Below are 20,730 nucleotides of genomic sequence, written 5' to 3'. Positions count from 1 at the left end.
AGGGCCAACACTGCACATGGGCGTTACCGGGTCCAGCAAAGTATCAGCATCTGTTGGCATGACTGATGGGAGTGTGAGACATAAGTCTAACACACATTCTTCTCCGCATAGTAGGCAGCATAGAACAGGTAAGATGCAATCTTGCCAAATTGGTCTGAATGACAGAAAGCATGTGGTAATTAATTCTCTTAAACAAGTTGATCCCAAAATTTGGACGATGCGCTCACGACACTTCATCGCCAGTAGAGTTGTCTCCATGGAGAACTGGGTGTCGCTGGTGAATTGGCTTGCCAAATCGTAGCAGGAGGAGCAATAATAGTATCCCTGCAGCGAGTCCCAAAATGAGAGGCAGTCCGCCAAACACTGAGTGCACGAAGTTTGGAAATATTCCTAGGACTGCTTCAAACGGTGCTAACAGTCCAGAAAATACTGTCTTAAATACATGTATAATACTGCTCGTATCAGACATGTTTAAGATACGACTTAACATTTCTGAGAAATGTACAGGGCAGTTTGTAGTTAATAGGGCATGTAACTCTGCAGAAGTCCTTGCAACTTGTAGATCATATGTTTCTTTGGCCGAGGTCAGTGGCACAGTCTTTGGCAAAAGAATGGCTTTCAGTCTGCTTAAAGTATCAATTTGTATAGAAGAGATGTTCAGTGAAGGCCATAACAGCGACTCCCTGTCTGTACGGGTCTTTGGAAACAATACTTGCATACAGCAAGTGACCCTGGCTGACACAGTTACTAGATAGGGTAAACCTGGCAACATGCCACAGCAGCTGTGACCGTTCAACATGAGGGAACTTCCATTGGAAAGTTGGCCAAAAAATGGATCAATTACCGCAGCTGGTGAACCTTGCAGGTGGCAGGATTAGTTGGTAGAGGAACCATCGCAGACCCCGTGTAAATTAATACCCTGACAAAGGAGAGAACCGCTTAGTGCATTTTCACAGTTTTTACCACTAAGAAACACTTCTCTTCCCCCACTCCAACATATGTGTGTGCACGGTAATTCCCAGGATGTCTTGATGTATTCTTTACCCAACCTTTCATATGTGCCTGCGGGTATATGTGTTAGGCAATGCTGAAAATGGAAAATTGAAACAGGTAGAGTGATTGTTTCATGTATAATCCATTCAGTGGCTTGTTTTTCAGCGACTGTAAATGGCAATCTTTCCAGTTTTCCAATGCTCAGCACTGTATAGTCTGCTCCCCTTTGTGCCAGTTTGATCTGTTTATCAGTGAGATTGAATTCTGAAAACAGTGACGTGGTATTGATTAAACGCCAAGGCACATAGCCTGAATGTAGGTTTTGTAAAGTCCAGCCTAATAGCATGATAGAACGTAATTGCGACTGACCATGTTGCAACATGACCAAGTCCCGTTCCATGATGTCTATGGCAGAAGATACTATGCTGTCCAAAGAATATATCCTGGACGACAGAGTTGTTAACCCATTGTCAACCACAGAGAGAGTTTTCTCTAAATTAATATGATCAATTTCTCGTATTCTTTCTGCAGTCTTCACTTGCGTAATCTTCCATGCTTCATTATAAGCAGCATAGATACCGGCATATATAACACGTTTATGACGCGGTGTTCTTGGTCCTAGCAAGAATTCCCTAAGATCAGCGCCATCTTTAAGTAAAGATAAGTGTTGTTTTACATCCTTGTGTTTAGATCTATGTAACCATTCAAGGCACAGTTTCCCTACACTGTATGTTGTTACTATTCCTGGAAGCTGTCTCTTGAACATATCTTGGGTCTGGCCTAGTGAATGTGAAACCCTGTGTTTTGTTCAGGAATATATCTTGACAGTTGTTTTTGTCTGTGGGCCACATCAACCATTTTTTCCAATCTGGAACTGTTCTGTTGTGAAGCAAAATAGTATGTACGTCGACCTCCCCCTCTGAAGTGTTTCTGCTTGTAGGTGTAGGTATGGACGGATTGTTTAAGTGTTTTATCTTGGTTAACACATGACAAGATGTCTGTTGGACTGTGTCATTCAAAAACACCATTTGCTCTGCGATGATGCAGGCTCTAAATAAAGCTTCCATCCCCTGCACTTTTTTTTTTATATAATTTTTTTATTACGTTTTTTTTCCCACTTTTATCCCAAGGTGGTGGACTTGCCAATCTTTTGTGCCCCAGACAGTTTTCGTGTCATTGTTGTCTTTCCAAAAGTCGAAACCTCGTTTGGACATTTGGGCATAAAAGGCTTCAGAATAAATCTGTTTGGTATTTGTCAACATACTTTTCATGCCTGTTTTGTTTACATTTCTAAAGTAAAATGTTTCAGCATTGGATACATTGAACCCTGAAAAGTACGGAATATTTCTTGCAAATGTTTTTGAGCTACCCTTTGGTGGCGTAGGACAATGTTCCCATTGGTTATACATTAATACATTTCTAGGATTTGCAGATTTGTGCAAGAAATGATGACTATAGTGATTATAACAATACATTTGTGCATAGTCTGATGAACCTTCTAAGTATTCATGATTTGTAAATACAGCAGACATTTCTAAGTCTGAAATCATATTATTAACAGTCTCGAAGTCCCAATCTTCAGAAAAGGTACTGGATAAAGCAAAGTCATTCAAGGAAATCTTGAACTGGTGTGGAATCTTCAACAGCTCCGCAGGGCCAAAAATGTCATAATCAGTTCCCTCCCAAGCATATACCCCCGGTATAGGAACGGCTGTGATGTTCACTGATGACAAGTCTCTTTGTTCACGATGAGATGATTTGTGTGGCATGAGTAGTAAGTTGATGTTCTTACTTGCTGTGTCCTTTTTAACATATCTTCCATTTATCAGCATTCCCAAAGTTATTACCAGAGTCAACCAAAGTAGAAGAAAAAGCACACCCAGCACAATCCAAAGTTCAATCCATGGTGAAACCAGATAAGCTTTTTCCAAGTGATGAAAAAGGTTGGTTGCTTGTTCTTTGAAAGTTCTTTTAGCTGGCATTGTTTCAGGTTCGCTGGGATCCTCGGAAAATGTATCATAGTTAATGAAATAGCCAGAGGCAGTTCTGTCAATTGTTGGGATTGCATCAGGATTCGTTGAAAACGCTGGAACCACTTGATCACTTGATACATTCGTGTAGTTTGATGCTACTTCGTTGTAGACAGGTGTTTCTTGACAAACTGTTATTTGTGTCCCAAGAGGTACAAGTTCCATAGCTTTGTTGCATAGACCTTCATTTCGCACTGTGATGTATTCCTATAGGTTCTGAATCGATCCCCCTATTCCTGACCCTATTCTGGTTAGTAAACTAACTAGTAATCAGCCCATGAGGCAGAAAATCCCCATGATGCAGATACCGTTATCTGACGCAGTCACACTACGGCACAGGAACGTGTTATCTGATTAGGTCATAACGCTTGCGATCTAATTAGACAAGCGATATTCCTCCAGCCCCTGATAAGGCATACGGAGTTCTCATAACAAATCAAACCTATGACAACCTGGGCAAAACCCTGCGGCCATTGTTTTGATTTCACAGAGAACTTCAGTAAAAGAATGTGCTAACGAGCAAGTCGTATGACATCCTTATTGATGTATCTATGTCCATCCTTACGTCAATCTCGGCACCTTAAAGGTATAAATATTACCGATCTTGCCCTATGCAAACACACGCGTGGTGACGAGACGGAGCAGCCATACTTGCCGAAGCCAAGAGCAGAGCAGACCCCGCTGGCAGCAGCCCCGCCTTCCTGACGCGCTGAGAGACGCGCTGACTTCTCCTGCCGAGAAATCCAGCCCCGGCGTTTCTGGGTAGCCCTCGCAGGCAGCCTGGAATATCGAGACCAGAGAGAGAGATACCATTCCTCATTCATCCTAACTTCCAGGTACAGAACTGAATAACCCCTCACAGAGAATTCTTAAGTTATTCACTTGGCAAAAACAAACTTAACTTAAACTGTAACTTTCTATTCCCGCCCTCGTATTAGACTTAGGTCAGGTACACGGGGTAGGCGTATCTAGAAACACCAGTTGAGTACGTTTAGTCAAATGTATATGTGTATGTAATATATTTTATTCATTTTAAAACATCTTATGGCTTAGAAACCATATCAATGTTTTTACAGTATTATTTTATACTATTGCTTTTAATGTATGCACTTTACTTAACTATAAGTATCGCAATAATATCGATCCATTTCTCTTGTACGAGAAAAGAGACTGATCAATAAATAACACCTTTTTATTGAACACGCCCGTCTCTTCCTTTTCTCTACATTCTGATGAGACTAAGAATGCACGTACTGACTGAGTAAAATAAATTGCCTTTTGTTCACACGACTCTCGAGATATACTCTTGATTAGGGGAGAGCAAAGTTGTCATGTTCTATGGTTGTCAGAAACTAAATCCCTTCTTGTCTAATCAGGGGAGTTAATTCTTTCCTGAACATTCGAGAAAGTTTCTAGTGAACTCTGAGCTAAGCTGGCAAACCTAAAACTTTAAGTCTAGTATCGACAGTAGTAGACCTAGTTAACGTCTGGTCTAGGCCTTTACTGCTGTAGGTATTATTCCAATGCGCAGAGCCTATTGGGATGATAGGAACTACACTACATGGCGCCCAACGCGTTTGGAAAGGGCGATAAAACTAACGTAAGACATTTAGAGTAACTCAGTCGTGCTTTCTCACTCAGACCCCTTTTCCCACAATACTCCAAAGACGTCTGGAGTGGGTGAAAGGTTATATCCGCCAGACCTCGCAGGAGGGAACTCCTATGTATGGTTCTTGGTATAGTCAACGTTGAAGGATAAACAGTTCCAAAATATTGTGCATCTAACCTTTGTTTCCATAAGAAACCTAATCTGCAAACAAAAGAAATAACCATCCTGTCAGTAACATGTCAGACAATGAGGATGAAAGAGAGGCAGTTAGATTAGCAACTGAACTCGCGGCAGCTGATGCTACCATGCAAGACGCAGACCCGGATATAATACTCATCCCGGTCATCAAAAGGAGATCTATAACTCTAAAACTTATAGAAAATGGACTGACACCTAGAGGTGGCACAGTCATATTCGTAATTGACGCACACAAATATCGGCAGACAGAGGTATACTATTCATGGATACATTTTCCAGCAGCAAATGCTGTAACAAAGTACTTCCACTATTACAAAATAGAGGAACCTCCTAATGAGTACACTCCTTTCGAGGAGGTGGAAGTACCACTCAAATTTCAAGAGCATTTGCTCTTATTTGATGGCGCCCTAAAACATAATAATCACATCACCAGGCTCGGTCCTTTAGGTAGACCAGGAGCAACGTGGCCGGTCCTAGCCGGATACACACCACATCCAGACATCAATGAGATGCCAGCAGCAGAGCTATTAACACAGCTAAAACAATTAATAAAAATACATAGACAATTAGTCCAGTATGTGATGCGGACTTCAACAATTCAGCCAGCGATTAAACTCCCACAGCTGACCCCTCACCAGGGGAACACAAATAAAATTACACCACAGAACATCCAGTCCTGCCTAGGTAAAGTACCGGCTAAACGGGAACAAATACCATTCTGGTTGGCACAGAAAATCACCCAAATAGAGGCGGTGTTTCCTGACACCACCCCATTAGAAAAACACAGGATTCTGACTATCTGTCTTCCAATGGGAATCGCACCACACATTGAGGACTGTGACACTTGGGGTACAGTCTTTGCTTCCATCTACACAAAAACGCACGGTGTTCCATCCATTTCGGTAATACCAGATGTGCTAAAACAAATTCAAGATGAATATGGTCCTGAACCCGCTTTAACTCTTGGTGTGAAATTACTGAAAGACTTCAAGCAGGTCTCGGCTATATTATTAGCCAACATAAAAGGTGAAGCAGCAAACGTGGCGATCCGCCAGAGGTTAAAAGAGACAGATATAGCAGACCAACCAGCGGAAATTGCCAGAATCATAGAAAAATCCTATGAGGAACTAGGTAGAGATAGTTTAGGTGGAATACCAGTAAAACCGCAACTGATTGAAAGTCCAGAAAAAATATTTTTTAATAATAAATCTACATCACCAAAAAGAACTGGGATGGAAACAAACAATCCAATCCTAAAGAAAAGAAATTCCAGTCCCGAGGAAGGTCTCCTAGGCGAAGAGAAAAATCTCCGAACCAAAGACACAGGTCACCCCAGAGTGACCCCTCTGGGAATAGATATAACCTTAGAAATAGGGATAATATAAAGAAGCCTGATAGATATCAAGACATTGATACACGTCCCTCTCAATCTTTTCAGACTTCCTCGCAGAAATCGGAAAGAAGAGGACGATCAGAACAAAGAGAAGAGCACGCCAAGTCCAAAGACAAGGAACCTGCTCAGCTAAAAAAGAAATTACAATTTCCAAAAAAGAAGGTAGCCAGCATTAAAATAGTTAACAATGCCGAGAATACTGAGGACACAACTGAAAAACGGAGAATGGGCTCAGACAATGCTAGACAGTGCAGCAGAAGTGAGCATAGCTCGCAAAGTCCTTATGAATCATCTGGAGACAGTGGACACGAATGAATATCTTCAAGTGGAAACTGCGGACACCAGAGTTAGCAAACCTCACAAAATATACGAAATAACATTGCGGATAGAGGGGGATAAGACTAGGAAAATAAGGGGACTATTTTGGGATAATCTCTCCAAGGGCTATGACATCCTTCTAGCTGAAAAAGACTGGCCACCAGAGTTTGTCAGGGAGTGCCCTCATGGCGAAGAAGTAATTATGCCTGCCTTCTCAAATCAAATTCCTATTCATAAAAAATACACACTTGCTAGAAAGTGGGCAGTGGCTCTAGCTCCTGCTTTATATAAAAATCACGTGGGATGGGATGAGGATTCTCCTCCTCACAAAATCCAGTTAAAATCACAACCTACTGCACAAAGACAGTACCCAATTAAGCAAGAAGCTAAAAAACAGGTAAATGAAATACTAGATCAGCTAGAATACCAGGGGGTGATTGAAACTTGCACCTCACAAATGAACAACCCTTTGTTTCCGGTCTCCAAACCAGACAATTCATATCGTCTAGTTTTGGATTACCGACACCTTAACACATGTTGCAAAACTTTTGCAGTGCAAAACTCACACAGTGCTGCACTAATGAATAACATAGTGCGCAAAAAATACAAAACAACATTAGACATCTCTAATGGATTCTTTTGTCAAAACATAGCACCAGAGAGCAGATATTTAACTGCGTTCTCAATAAATGGCACTCAAAAACAATTCTGTCGGTTAGCCCAGGGGTACAAGAACAGCCCGGGGGTATTCTCAGCGAGAGTAACCGAATTACTACAACTATATGATGATGAAGCATTATCTTATGTCGATGACATTTACTTAACAGATGATGACTTGGAGACTCACTTGAAGAGAGTGAACACCATAATACTTGGGTTCGCAGCAGAGGGTTACAAATTCAACTTTAAAAAATCCAGAATTGCCCATCTGACAGTCCTATTCTTAGGATATGAGTTATCAAGTGAAGGCAAAAGCCTGGCTGACAATTTCCTAGAGAAATGTGCCGTACTCCAAGCACCTAGAACACTAAAAAACTTACAGTCGATTCTAGGCTTCCTAAACTTCGGAAGAGCATACATTGCAAATTACGCAGAAAGGGTCAAACCCCTTTATGATCTGATAAAACCAGATTTTAAAAAATCCAATTGGACTCAAATACACACAGAAATTTTGAGATCCCTACAAACAGACATGCTAATTAAAACAAAATTAGAAACACGTGATAACACACGCAATCTTGTGATTCGAGTCATCCCAGGGAGGTGCGGATTCACATACCTGACCTCTAATGAGGGAGAAAAGGTACCAATTGCATTTAAATCACACTTGTACACAAAAGCTGAACAGAAATTCAGCAACAAAGAAAAAATTGTTCATGCAGTTCAAACCGCAATAGCTAGAGAAAAAGATCAAGCAGACGGTAGACATATCACAGTCAGAACAGCTGAATCAGCCTTGGAGGCATTAACAACACCATGTAATTTACCAACAACAACATTGAATCCGGAATGGATACAATGGGTGAATTCAATCACAACGGACAAAGTATACTACTACTTTGATCCAGAACTAGAAGAAATGGAAAATCTAGAATATGAAAAAACATACCCTCTGCCAATCGACATTCTGCCTTTACGACATTACGCCTGTGTAATCTATACAGACGGACATGCTCAACCCTCCGTTTGGGGAGAACAAGCATACAACCCCACATGTGAGATTACAAAAGAAGTGTGGCGCGGAGGTAAACTAAAACCTCTATTAACAAAGACACACTCAGTGGAAACTAATTCAGAACAACAAACTGAAATATTAGCTTTGAAAATGGCGCTAGATAATGCGGATCGCGAATTCCCGACACTTATAGTGTCAGATTCATATTACTGCGTCAAATCATATAACAAGGATTTGCAGACATGGATTCAAAACGGTTACAAAGATAACACAGATGCACCAATAAAGCAGAAACTGCTCTGGGAACAAATAGCTCTTTTACAAAAAGAACTACCAAAGACTCACGTGACTCATTCACTGAGTCATCAGCGTGATGGCGTTCACGTTGCAGGGAATTCATTGGCTGATGAGGCCGCGAAGGCAGCTGTGCAAACGGCTTCCGTAGCTGCCATCACCCGGTCAAAAACAAAAATAGACAGCGAAATATTACAAGCTGTCAGAGCTTCAGAAAAGGATTCGATAGAAACACTCCCGAAAGGCTTTCCAGTAAAATACTCATACAGAACTGATGAAACAATGTTCCTTTTGCTCGACTCCCTGGAGTGGGGGATAGGGCAATTCCAAACATGGAACATAGGTTAGGACTAATAATAGCGGCACACGAAGGGCTTGCTTCTATCCATGCTGGCGTCTCAGCCACAGTATCATTATTAAAACAGAGATACTGGTGGCCACAAATGAGAAGACAAACAAGGAACTATGTTCTAGAATGTGAGATATGCCAAAAAATGAAAGTATCAACTGTGAGACGTCCAGCTCAGACGCCCCTTCTAATCTCGGATAAACCATTAGCCTGTGTTTACCTAGACCACTGTGGTCCCTTACAAAGGGATGGTAACTATAAATATATCCTGGTCGCAGTGGATTCATGCACGAGATTCATATGGATGTGGCCCCAGCGAACGGCTGACGCCAGAACTGTTATAAAAGATTTGCGAGTCTTTATCGGCACATACGCAATTGGCATGCTGCATTCAGACCACGGTCCTGCTTTTAGCTCTCGGGCTTATAAGGAGGCCATGGTCAGCATGGGCGTGCAATTGCGGTACTCTTGTCCATTTCACCCTGAGGGGAACGGAATTGTTGAAAGAAAAAACCGTGACATAAAGCAATCTATAACGGCGAAGGTATTAGGTTCGGGAGCTGGGTGGGTCAAACATCTAATAAGTGTCCAACGTAGTCTCAATAACTTGCCAAGAAATTCTCTGAAGGGATTCAGTGCGTACGAATTATTATTTGGAACTAGGATGATGATCTCTGACATTGATAGTCAGACTTCAGTGGTGAAAGAAAAAAGCTTTGATATCAAAGACCGTTTGGCTATTTTGCAGGACTTAAACAAAACAAGAAAAGACCTGAGCAACATAAAGTTGAAACAACAGCCAACAACCACTGAAGAACCACCACCTGTCCCAGCAAGACCTGTCTGGATTCCAAAAGTCGGGGATCTAGTCAGGGAGAAGATCGCGGTAAAGAAGGAATTTGGGCCTTCTTACAGAAAAGCAGTTCCTGTCTTGTCTGTCAACGGGACAAGATCAGTTGTACTACCGCCACTTGCTGGTAAAAAGGAGAACCGAGTTGTATCCATCGACCTGGTAAAACCACAATCATGTGGCCGATAACAAACAGTAGGCCAAGTGGACTCCCAATAAGTAGCAGAACACCAAGGTTTGCTACCAGTACAGAGGTCCTAACAAAGAGGCTCATCACATTCGAAACGCCTACAGAAAAACAACAAGGACTATGCAACAATGCAATAGAACTCAGACCTCTGAAAACCCAAATAAAAACATTTAGCAGAGACACACCAATCTATAATGAAGTACCAAACGAAAATGCAAGAAACAGAAATCCTGAAGCAATTGGAACAATTGACAGAACTGCATCCGGCTACTTCATAAACTTCGATGATTCCTCTGAAGGCTTCAGTGAATCAAAGACACAGCCATCATCAAAAACCTTTAAAGATAAAGCTAAGGAACTTTTGAAACAACTGAAAGAAACATATCTGATTTCTCCATGGATTGAATTTTGGGTGGGTTTTGGTGCATTTATCCTCATACTTTGGCTCATCATGATACTAACATTGGGACGCTTCATTGAGGGAAAATATGCTAAAATGGACACAGCAAGTCAGAAAATCAACTTGATCCTCAAACCACACACATCTTCACACGTCAAGAAAAGAGAACTTTCTTCAGCCAACTTCACAGCCAATCCGATACCTGGTGGGGTAGCTTGGGACAACACTGACTATGAAATTTATGGTCCGGTCGAGATCCTGAAATATCCACACCAAATTAAGATCTCCTTGAGTGACTTTGTAAAACCAAGCTCATTTGCTGATGATTGGGACTTCGAAAGCATTAATAATATGATGTCTGACTTAGTAATGTCTGCTAAATTTACCAAACATGATTATTTGCAGGGTTCTACAAATTATGATAGTATGTACTGTTATAACCACTATGGTAACCATTTTTTACATAGATCTGCACAACCTAGAAATGTTTTAAATTATAATCAATGGGAACACTGTGCAACACCTCCAAAAGGGAGCTCAAGAACCGTTTACGACAAATATTCATATTTTACAGGTTTTAACACAAGTAATGCTGAAACATTTTATTTTAAATTGTCAAACAAAACAGGGACCAAGACCATGATAACCAACACAAAATTGTTATATTCAGACTCATTCTTTGAAAAAATGAATACTTTTGGTTTTGATTATTGGGACAAAAATGTTGAATTGAAAAGTGTTTGGGGTACAAAAGAATGGCAAGTACAGGGTATAGAAGCTTTGTTTAGAGCCTGCATGATCCCAGAACAAATGATATTTTTAAATGACACTGTTCAACAAACCACCTGTCTTGGCCTAGCCAAAATCAAAGATTTAAATAAACCGTCTATTACAAAGCCAACAATGTTTAGCAACACTTCTACAGAGGAAGAGATAGACGTAAACCATATATTAAACCAAAACAGAACACATCCTGATTGGAAACAGTGGTTGATCTGGCCCACAGATACTAATAACTGTCAAGACAGATTCCTGAACAAAACACAGGGGTTCAAAATGACCAGGCCAGACCCTAGATATCCTCAAAGACATCACCCAGGGATAATAACAACCTACAGTGTGGGCAAATTATGCCTTCAATGGCTACAAACTTCCACACTGGCAGAAATTAAGCAACACCTAACTTTACGTACTGATGGTGCTGACTTGCGTGATTTCACTTTGGGACCACGCAAACAGCGTCAAAAGCGTTTCATAGCAGCCTCTGTATATGCAGCATACAATGAGGCCTGGAAGGTTACTCAAATTGAAACAGCAGAGAGAATACGGGAAATTGACCGTATTAATTTGGAAAAATCACTTTCTGTAGTGGACAATGGGTTAATGACTCTGTCCTCCAGAATTTTTTCTTTGGACAGCATTGTGTCTTCAGCAATCGACATATTATCGCAGGACTTACTGTTATTACAACACGGTCAGTCACAATTGCATTCTATTGTACAGCTTGGCTGGACGTTAAAAAATCTGCGTTCAGGCTATGTGCCTTTGCGTTTAATCAACACAACGTCACTATTCCAAATCTTTAACCTTACTGATAGACAAATCAGTATGGCACAAAAGGGTGCTGATTATACAATCCTGAGCATTGAGAAACTTGAGAGATTACCAGTGACAATGTCAGAACGACCTGTCAGTGAATGGATAATACATGGGATAATAAATATTCCAATCTCAACCTTCAGGTTTCAATACTGCCAAAAATATATACAGGCTGGCATGTACGAGAAATTGGGAAAAGGATACCTTAAAACAACATGGAACCTGCCCTATTCACATGCATGTGTCAGTAATAAAGGACAGAAAGTGTTTCTTAGTGGCAATAATTGTGCGATGTCACTAAGCGGCACGCTTCTGTGTAACGGAATTAGTTTGCATGGAGCCTGTGAAGGGAATTCATACAACCTTTCATGTCACCAGCAAGGCACACCTGCAACAGAAATAGAACCATTCTTTCAAAGACTCTATAATGGGAGTTACATTCTTATTGTAGACCGCAAATGTTGTAGTCTTATGCCCGGGACTCCTTATCTAGTAACTACGACTGCGAAGGTCAAGTGCTGTGGACGCTCATTGTTCCCCAGCTCCTTCCCAGACAGGGAGGCAAGGGCATGGCCCGATTTGAAAATTACTTCTATTCGAATAGATACTTTAAGCAGAATGAAAACAGTGCTTCTTCAGACGCCTACCAGGCTCTCGTCATCAAAAGAAACGTATGATCTACAAGTCGCAAGGACGACTGCAGAGATACATACATTATTATCAACTAATTCCCCCGTACATTTCGCGGAAATCCTGAATGAAATCTTAAATATTTCTGATACCAATGGGGTCTCAAAGGTATTTAAGACAGTATTTTCGATGGCATTAACACCATTCAAAGCCATACTGGGTATTTTTCCAGATTTCGTCCATTCGATTTTTGGCGGACTTCCCCTGATCCTGGGACTAATTGCAGGAATCCTATTCTTAGTCCTTATTTTTCGTTATGGCAACCCATGTCACAGACAAAACTCTTGCGACAAGGGAAGAAACAATCCTAGCCATTGGATACCGGGACCGGATATCAAAAATCCTGGGACTCTCCCGGCTTAGAGACCTGAACATGACTTGGTTTCTATCATTTCGACCAATGTGGCAAAGATGTGTTTTACCTGTATTGAGGTGTCTGCTATGCGGAGAAGAATGCGTGTTAGACACCTGTCTGACGCTACAATCGGATGCGCCAATGGATGCAGAAACATTGTTGAGCCCGATCAAGGTTCATGCTTTGTGCTGCCCTCAAAGGCTACCAATCCTGATGACGGCATTCGTGGAAGCTTCACCACTACGATTGATGGGTAGTGAAGTTCAAGATGAAAGCAGCATCGAACAGGTACGACCTTCTGTCAGCAATGCAAATCAGAATGTCAATGGAGATAATCATGCGCAAGAATGCATGATTACACCTATTTCCGATTTAGTGGAACTTTCCCAGGAAGCTGTTGACAGTTTTTTTCGAAAGCCTGAATGATATGATGTTCTCTCCAGAACAGAAATAGAGACTTTTGAGCAAGCTCGCACACGGCGTTCCCTGAATTCGGCCTTCAACTTTAAAAATAAAGTCACATGAACAGATTTTCCCTCCAGTTCACGGACAGCAATTTTTCAGCAGCCCCAAATATTTTTGCATATTTTTCGGGACACTATCTTCTGCTTAAAGTAAGAACTATTCTTAAAGAACTAAGGTTTCTAAATTTTAGATAGCTTATAGACATTAGCTGCCCGCTGATACGTTCATAAATATTTTATTCTGTGATGGAATGGTCTCGAACTTTTTTTCTGTATTAAGAAGCCATTTCATGTGTAATTCTCATATACCAAATAAGCAATAATGTATACAAATGCGATTACTTTGGTATTATTCTACAGCTTGAGTGCATACAATACATATGTCTGCAATTTTTCCGTATATTTGAAAAATTTCAAAATGCATTTATGTATTTTGGGGTGGTAAGGTATACACTATACTCTATAGTATGTTGTACTATGTTATACTATGCATAGATTAGTAAATATGTACATAGTTAGCGTGGAGTGGGTGTGATGTATTCCTATAGGTTCTGAATCGATCCCCCTATTCCTGACCCTATTCTGGTTAGTAAACTAACAAGTTAACTAGTAATCAGCCCATGAGGCAGAAAATCCCCATGATGCAGATACCGTTATCTGACGCAGTCACACTACGGCACAGGAACGTGTTATCTGATTAGGTCATAACGCTTGTGATCTAATTAGACAAGCGATATTCCTCCAGCCCCTGATAAGGCATACGGAGTTCTCATAACAAATCAAACCTATGACAACCTGGGCAAAACCCTGCGGCCATTGTTTTGATTTCACAGAGAACTTCAGTAAAAGAATGTGCTAACGAGCAAGTCGTATGACATCCTTATTGACGTATCTATGTCCATCCTTACGTCAATCTCGGCACCTTAAAGGTATAAATATTACCGATCTTGCCCTATGCAAACACACACGTGGTGACGAGACGGAGCAGCCATACTTGCCGAAGCCAAGAGCAGAGCAGACCCCGCTGGCAGCAGCCCCGCCTTCCTGACGCGCTGACTTCTCCTGCCGAGAAATCCAGCCCCGGCGTTTCTGGGTAGCCCTCGCAGGCAGCCTGGAATATCGAGACCAGAGAGAGAGATACCATTCCTCATTCATCCTAACTTCCAGGTACAGAACTGAATAACCCCTCACAGAGAATTCTTAAGTTATTCACTTGGCAAAAACAAACTTAACTTAAACTGTAACTTTCTATTCCCGCCCTCGTATTAGACTTAGGTCAGGTACACGGGGTAGGCGTATCTAGAAACACCAGTTGAGTACGTTTAGTCAAATGTATATGTGTATGTAATATATTTTATTCATTTTAAAACATCTTATGGCTTAGAAACCATATCAATGTTTTTACAGTATTATTTTATACTATTGCTTTTAATGTATGCACTTTACTTAACTATAAGTATCGCAATAATATCGATCCATTTCTCTTGTACGAGAAAAGAGACTGATCAATAAATAACACCTTTTTATTGAACACGCCCGTCTCTTCCTTTTCTCTACATTCTGATGAGACTAAGAATGCACGTACTGACTGAGTAAAATAAATTGCCTTTTGTTCACACGACTCTCGAGATATACCCTTGATTAGGGGAGAGCAAAGTTGTCATGTTCTATGGTTGTCAGAAACTAAATCCCTTCTTGTCTAATCAGGGGAGTTAATTCTTTCCTGAACATTCGAGAAAGTTTCTAGTGAACTCTGAGCTAAGCTGGCAAACCCAAAACTTTAAGTCTAGTATCGACAGTAGTAGACCTAGTTAACGTCTGGTCTAGGCCTTTACTGCTGTAGGTATTATTCCAATGCGCAGAGCCTATTGGGATGATAGGAACTACACTACAGCACTGCTGATTCTTCAAAGGTGATGAGTCTCTCAGTTTGAACCTCTTGGATAGTAGCCAGATTAGGGCGTCTGCTACATTGATGGAGTCCACTTGGCCTGCTGCTTATGATCGGCCACATGATGTGATTTGACCAGGTCGATGGACACAAACCTGTTCTCCTTTTTACCAGCAAGGGGCAGCGGTAATACTGTTCTTGATCCATGGATTGCTAGGACAGGTACTGGTTGTCTGTAAGAAGGCCCAAATTCCTTCTTATCCGCGATCTTTTCTCTGACTAGATCCCCAAGCTTAGGAATCCAGACAGGCCTTGCTGGGACGATCATTTCTCTTCAGTGGTGGGTGGCTTCAGGAACACGTTACTTTGTTTTGTTCTTATTTCATTTAAGTCCTGTAAAACAGCCAAACGGTCTTTGATATCAAAGGGTTTTTGGTCTACCACTGAAGTCTGACAATCGAGATCCAATACTAACATTCTGGTCCCAAAAAGTACTTCATATGGTGTAATACCCCCTAGAGAACTTCTTGGCAGATTGTTAAGACTACTTTGGACACTTATTAGATGTTTGACCCACCCGTCACCCGAACCTAATACCCTAGCTGTTATAGATTGCTTTGTGTCCCAGTTTTTTCTCTCCACAACCAAATTTCCCTCAGGATGGAATGGACTAGAATATGGCAATGCAGTGCCCAATTTGGCGATGGCCTCCTCGTAAGCTCGAGAGCTAAACGCAGGACCTTGGTCAGAATGTAGCGTGCCGACTGCGTATGTGCCGATAAAGACTCGCAAATCTTTTATAACAGTTTGAGCGTCAGCCGAGCTCTGAGGCCACATCCAAATGAATCTTGTGCACTAATCCACTGCGACCATGATATATTTATAGTTACCATCCCTCTGTAAGGGACCGCAGTGGTCCAGGTAAACGCAAGCTAATGGTTTATCTGAAATTAACAATGGCATCTGCGCAGGACCTTTCACTGTAGAGACTTTCATCTTTTGGCAGATTTCACATTCCAAAATATAGTTTCTGGTCTATTTCCTTATGCGCGGCCACCAGTATCTCTGTTTTATTAATGATACTGTGGCGGAAACACCTGCATGTGCAGAGGCAAGCCCTTCATGTGCTGCTAAAATTAGTCCTAATCTATGTTCCATGTTTGGAATTACTCTATCCCCCACTCTGGGATTCGAGCAAACTAAACATTATTTACATCAGTTATATATGAGTATTTGAGTGGAAACCCTTTTGGTAATGTTTTACCACTGTCTTTGCTTGAAGCATTGACAGCTTGCATTATTTCGCCATCTATTTTCGTTTTTGAATGAGTAATTGCAGCTACGGAAGCCGATGGCACACCTGCCTTCGCGGCTTCATCAGCCAATGAATTCCCTTCAACATGAACGATGACTCAGCGTATGTATCATGTGAGTGTTTTGTAGTCCTTGTCGTAACTGAACTACTTGCTCCCAAAGCATTTTATGCTTGATTGTTCCACCTTTTGCATCTTTGAAACTGTTTTGAAGACTGTTCTGCAAGTATTCATTGTGAGATTGAACACGATAATACGAATCCATCACTATGAGTGTGGGGAATTCTTGATCCGTATTCTCAAGTGCCATCTTGAATGCTTATAGTTCAGCTTGCTGAGGTGTACTATCTTCTAAGTGTTGAGTTTTACTGACCATTGGTCAAAATTTGCCATCGCGCCAACGACCTTTAACGATCGCGCACACCGCAATATAGGCTTGTTTACTCCGTAGCGGGTTGAGCTGATCCGTCAGTGTAAATTATACATTCATACTAATCTAGAGGCAGAATTTCAGTAGGCTGTGGACATTCTTGTTCGTATTGTAGAAATGCTTGTGTCTTCAAATAAGGATCAAAATCATATTCAACGTCTTTTGCAGCAAGAGATTTAACCCATTGTATCCATCTTGGATGTAAAGCTTTAGCATTTGGAATGCTCGCTTTTGTCACTGCCCCTAAGGCCAGCATAGGAGTTACAACCATAATGCTTTTCCCCTGTGCGAGAGCTCTCTCTTTTGCTACTGCAGTTTGAACCGCTGTCAGAATTTTTTCTGGAATAATGCGCTGGTTTTCCCTATTTAGATTTAATCTCCTACCTCTAAATGATTTAACAGCATATTGGTCCCAGAATTCAAAAAATGGAAAAAATTGCAATTTTTGTGAGCTGAGTATCCAGAACCTGGATCATGTTTTGTTTGTTTGTCCGGCACTGGCCTTTCATCGTCGTCTTTGGCTTAGGCCGATGTTTTTACAAAATGGTGTTAAGGACGTAGCCTCAGCTCACAACTTTCTTTTCAATCCAAAAATGAAGCTGTGTGTGCAAAATTGTTTAACTTCTTTAAGGAATTTATGTACATATTTTAACTGTATATTTTCCAAGTGGGATTTAATTTCTGAACAGCTGATCTTCTTTTTAGTCATTTTATCCTCTCTTGATTACGAATGTATTTTGCACTATTTGGTCCTTATTTTATAGGCTGTGCTTATTTAACTTTTTATCCCAAATTGTAAACTTGCACATGATTAGGCTGCTTCTACTTGTTATTTGCACAGTTCAGGAAATGCTCTGTTCTCTCATTGTTTGCTGCTAATTCCAAACTTTGCTCCTTAAAAGTGCTTTACGTTGTCTCGGTTGCTTTCTAGTTGCTATTTGCACAACTCTGGATAGGCCCTGTTTCCTCATTGCTGGCTGCTAAATCCCAAACTTTTATCCCATGAAACTGTTTTATGTTGAAATGTTTTACTATCTTGTTTCGCTGTATTACCACATAGTTTTATTGCACTTTATGTATTAATTGGTGTGTAATTTTTAAGTGGACCTCATTGGAGTTCCTAAACTTTAATAAATTGAATTGAATTGAATCTGCATTGTCCTGGAATGATTCGGATCACTAAGTTGCGTACGTTTACGCTTGTTTGTAAATGTTTAGTTGCTAACATGTCTGTTTGCAATGAATGCAAAATTTCTGTGTGATTTTGTGTCCAATTGACTGTTTTAAAATCAGGTTTGATTAATTCATAGAGAGGTTTAACCCTTTCTGTGTAGTTAAGAATGTATGTTCTTCCGAAATTCAGGAAACCTAGTATCAACTGTAAGTTTTTCATTGTTTTTGGAGGTTGGAGCAGCGCACATTTCTCTAGGAGTTGCAATTTATTTGCGACTCGCTAAATAGGATTAGCGGTCGCAAAACAGTTGCAATTACCACCCTTCTCAGAAGGGTGGTAAAGCACTCGCAAAAGGAAAGGGGTACCCAAGGGACGCTTTCCCCTTTGTGAATGCAGGAAAAAAATATTTTTTAGGTTCAGGCAGTGGTCCCAGTGACTCTGAAAGCCTTAGGACCAGATGTACGACCCTATTTTGCATGCGCAAGCGGGTTTACGACCGGTTTGGGCATGCAGAATACAAAAGGGCCATGTACTAACCCTATTTAGCGAGTTGCAATTTATATGCGACTCGCTAAATAGGACTAGCGACTCGCTACAATGAAGGGGCGTTCCAAAGGCTTCCCTTCCCAATAGTGAGTGTGATCCCTATGTATGACTGTTTTGTAACCGCAATTGCGGTCGCAAAACAGTCGCAGTTTATCACCCTTCTCAGAAGGTTGGTAAAGCACTCGCAAAAGGGAAGGGGTCTCCCGGGGACCCCTTCCCCTTTTGAATGCAGGGTAAAATATTTTTTAGGGCCGGCAGTGGTCCCAGGGACCACTACCTGCCCTTAAAAAATGAAACCAAAACGTTTCATTTTTCTATTTTTAAATGTATCCCGTTTTCCTTTAAGGAAAAGGGCCTGCATTAAAAAAAAACTGCTTTATTTAAAAGCAGTCCCAGACATGGAGTTCTGCAGAGCCCAGCAGGCCACCATGCCTGGGAGGGCCAGACATTCCCAATGGGGTCACAAATTGCAAGTGCTTCATTAATATTCATGAGGCATGGAATTTGCGACCCCATTGGGAATCGCAAACAGTGTCTCAGACACTGTTGTACATAGCATTTTACGATCCGCAAATTGTGACTCACAATTGAGCACAATTTGCGAGTCACAAAATGTTATGGTTGTACATCTGGTCCTTAGTGAATACTAAAATGTCACTTTGCAGTCGCAAACCCTACATTTTTGTGAATCAATGGGTTTGCAATCGCAAAATGTTTCAGTACTGTGGCCCAATAGTCCACTATAAAATAGGGATGGGTGAACTTTCAAACTTCATTTTTGAAACGGTATGTGTGATATTTGCACAACCCACAAGACACACAGTTTGCAATGTTTGCTGAGTTTAAAAGCATCTCCCAACTTCACTTGCACGAAAAGTTTATGGACAAAAATAGTGTTAGTGGTAGAATTTTGTCGTAAAAGTATTTTGGTGATAGAAGTTTACTTACCAGGGTTTTGTGATGTAAAACTACATTCTGAAGACGTTTTCTCACCTTTTTAAATTTTGGCTACAGACAGGTGTAGCTGACTTTTGGTCCTCATGTTTCAAATTCTACAACAATATACAATAAGAAGAAGTACAACGGGAGAGAGTGGGCTTTGGGTCAGTTCCCTTTAGTTGCCTTCAGCCATTGACTTTTATGAGTTTTCACGATTTGTTGTTTGGTAACTTTGGTTGGGCTAACAACAAGGTAATGGCATTTTTGATGGATTTTGTATGGTTACGTTTTCCCATTTGAGATCCCATTAATTCGGGAATCAATTAGCCTTTTTTGAAACTGCAGATGTGACATTAAATTGTCATTATCAGCCATGTGTATTCTTCAATGTATCTACTTTGCTCACATGTCGACCTTTTAATGGATGATGCTTGGTTTTTGCTGAGAAAGCGATTGCTGTCTGCAAGCCTTACCCTTTCATAAGCACAGGTCGCATGGTCATTTGTTTTACCTTGCTACCATTATAACTTGTTGTTTGATTTTGAGATTTGTTGTACATAAAGTAATACCATTTTAACATGCAGGCTTTCTTGTATATGCAGTGAACTACTTGCCCTTTTTTAAAAATATCTACAATGTCGTGTTTTTCTGTGCATGCCTTTTATGTTCACCACTTACTATGAAACCTTCGTTTTCTAATTCCTTACCTTAGCGCTCTTCTTGGAGGATACAGCTTAAACAATGCAGTCTGTTCATGAAGTCGCAAATACACATTATTTGATTATTAAACCATTTTTTCTCTGCTTTTACGTGCCTGTCCTTTTTGGCCTTTTTTATATTTAATGCTGAGTTATAAGCATCAGGCACAAACAATATACAACTTTAATCATACTAAAACCGTTCACCCTTAACCGAAAAACTGTGCTTTAATAATGACAGTAGGTGTTTGTGCTTCCCCTTATCAGTGCTAGGGTGTGTAAGCAATGCGTCTAGAACATGCTTTAATAACACAAACCTTTACTATTAGGCC

The 20,730-nt window shown here is 40.8% G+C and overlaps 1 protein-coding gene across 3 annotated transcripts in view; it reads left to right on the top strand.

The window, feature by feature from the left end:
• Positions 1-20,730, top strand: part of PIK3AP1 (phosphoinositide-3-kinase adaptor protein 1) — a 1,822,514-nt gene that overhangs the window by 457,296 nt on the left and 1,344,488 nt on the right. The gene's annotated exons all lie outside the window — the stretch shown is intronic.

This window comes from Lissotriton helveticus, chromosome 5_1, assembly GCF_964261635.1.
Source record: "Lissotriton helveticus chromosome 5_1, aLisHel1.1, whole genome shotgun sequence".
NCBI lineage: Eukaryota > Metazoa > Chordata > Amphibia > Caudata > Salamandridae > Lissotriton > Lissotriton helveticus.
This window is presented reverse-complemented; position numbering and strand designations above follow the sequence as displayed.